The sequence below is a fragment of the Octodon degus genome, unplaced genomic scaffold (genome assembly GCF_000260255.1).
Source record: "Octodon degus isolate 3935 unplaced genomic scaffold, OctDeg1.0 scaffold00007, whole genome shotgun sequence".
NCBI lineage: Eukaryota > Metazoa > Chordata > Mammalia > Rodentia > Octodontidae > Octodon > Octodon degus.
The window spans coordinates 15926354-15929151 of NW_004524583.1; the positions used below are offsets into that span (position 1 = coordinate 15926354).

Genomic DNA, 2798 nt, shown 5'->3' on the forward strand with positions numbered 1-2798 from the left:
GCTTTATAAGTACAGAATTTTTTTACTTGCACTATTGTTCATATAGTTTAAAACACCAAATAATTGAATGAATCAAAAAAATCATTTTAAAAATGAATAGATGGCAGTATGTGCCATCTAATGATAAAAGAAAGATAGACCTTTGCTTTGATTTGCAATTAATGATGCTTATTCAACTAGTCGTAAATTCCTATTATCTTTGGATAACAAGATTCTTTATTGTGTGAAAAGAGATCACCCTTCACTGATGGAAGGCTTCTAATCATATTTGGGCTGGATCTTCTGGATGTTTTAAGGCAATTCTGTTATACCACAGCCGCTCAGTATAAGGTGGCCAAAAGGAATCATTAATTTTGACATATGGGTCATGTGGAACATCACATAATCTATTTATAAGAATCTCTAATACTTTGTGCAGTGTTATCAGCTGTGCAGTTGATTCCTGAACATTTTTTGTTTTCTTCTTAATAGTTCCACCAGGCAGAGGAAAATGGTCTTCTAGAAACTCACCCAAGGTAATCAAAAGTTTCTCCTTAAATTCTTTTAAGGATTTTAGTTTTGAGTTCATTAAAGATTTTTGATTCAAGAAATGTCACAACCTGATTTTTCAATTCACTGTGTAGTTCATTAACAGATTTCATTATTTGTTGCTGTTCATCCAACCACTGTTGCTCCCTTTCTAAGTCTTCTTTTAACTTTTATTCTTTGAATGAATAGTAGGTAGTATTATTTCAAGATCATGTCTCAATTTTTGGAACTCTTTTCTTCCCTAATGAGATCTGAACATCTTCAGTCAAGGGAGTTATTTTAGGTGTTTCTTTGTGCCACTGGCTGAGTTCAGCCATCAAACACTTCATTTGCATAATTAATCACAATAGCTGAGCATTTGAATTACTGAGAGTCTCAGTTCCAAAAAAGAATAGTTTATTCTGACATTTTTCCATGTCTTTCCACATCTCATTCTCTAATAAGTTCTTCTTCAATATCTGTGGCAACTTCCATATCTGTAGTACTATCTGATCTAATTCTTGCCGATTCACATGCTTTGTCATTTTGTCAGCCTTAAAAGAAAAACGTCATGGAGAAGCAAGCTCCACAGCCCTCAAGAAGAAAATATTTAGAAAATAATATAAAATTTAAAAACAGAAACAAAATCCCTTCAAGTCATTTGCAGGAAATTCTGACAATAAAGGATATTTGTCTTGCTGGGCATGGTGATGCAAGCCTGTAATCCTAGCACTTGGCAGGCTGAGGCAGAGGATCAGCGCAAGTCTAATGCTATCCTGAGCTACATATGAATTCAAAGTCAGCCTGAACTACAGAGCAAGACCTGTCTCAAAAAGAGAAAAGGATATCTGTCCTGATCAGCACTGAAGTCTAGAAGGGAGTGCCATCTGTGCCCAAAATAACCACCTCTGAGACCAAATAAGATTGACCATGATATTAGAAAGGTGGAGGAAGACAAGAAACAGATGCCTTGGCTGGGAGTGGCATTATGTTTTGAAGGAGTTGAGAACTGCAAAGCAGTGTTTTCAGAACCAGTTGTGTCTGTGTGAAGTGATAGGGAAGTGAGCATTTGAATTACTGAAAGTCTCAGTTCCAAAAAGGGATAGTTTATTCTGACATTTTTCCATGTCTTTCCACATCTCATCACATTCTCTAATAAGTTCTTCAGTATCTGTGACAACTTTCATATCTGTAGTACTATCTGAATCTAATTCTTGCTGATTCATGTGCAGTTAGTAAAAGACTAGAAATGATTCTTAATCTGCCATCAGAATGTACTCTCTGGAGTTAACAAGAAACTGAGTCAGAAAATACAGTGAAGAGAGTATAATATTCTTAAACTGTGTTTTTCAATATGAATATTAGCCAGTTGTGGATCAACCATATTTATCATGATCACTAATTTAAAGCATTGGTTGTCCCAGATAAATTGTTTGGTGACTCTAGAAATCTCAACAACTTTCTTATATGACCTTAAAAGCCCAAACAGACTGGTTGTCAACATTTTTCCTCTTGGACAACACATAGGACAAAGACGTTCCTATATTCAACACATAACTCTTGGTAATCCAGGATTGAAACCTAACTCCAGTTCTTTCTCTCTAAAGAAATTATTAATAAGTTGAATGTTATTATTTTAAAAAGACACATTGACTGCACTTTATATTTGGAAAGAGTTACTCATTTATGAACATTGACTGTCTGAAGAGGCTCATCCTTTGGGTAGAACAACAACCTTAGCTATCCTGAGACTCATACTGGGAGGCAGAGCCATGTAGGTGTTGTATCTTAATTCTCTTTTTTGAATGTAATTAAAATCACTTTCAAACTTCCTGTCCATAATGATATTCAAAGAGGCTTATTAAAGTTGCTTACAGTGCACTCTCCTTTCAAGTGAGATTATTTTGAGCAGCAAAGACAGGTTAAATTGCTAATGTCCCATCTGGAGTGGCCTTGATCTTTGACTTTTCTCTGAGTGAGGTTACAAATAATACCACTTGAAGGAAGGCTACACTTTGGTTTTAAATAGACCCTTTTATCTTGAAATTAAAATTATGGTTCAGAGGGAAGTAAGAATAATGGCTATATTAGTTATTCATTTATTAATATTATTTAGACACTTGCTATATGTAAGAACTGTTCCCAGCACTAATGATTCAGCATGAATAAAGACAGACAAAATTGGTTCCTGGAACAGGGGTATAGTACAATGGCAGAATGCGTGCCTAGCATGTACTAAGGCTTGGACTTTAATCTCCAGAACAAAGGGACAAAAATGTTAAATGTTAACT

At 35.0% G+C, this 2798-nt stretch overlaps 1 pseudogene; it reads right to left on the bottom strand.

Annotated features, from left to right (window-relative positions):
* Window positions 1-241: 241 nt before the first annotated feature.
* LOC101562910 lies at window positions 242-1733 on the bottom strand (annotated as a pseudogene).
* Window positions 1734-2798: the final 1065 nt, after the last annotated feature.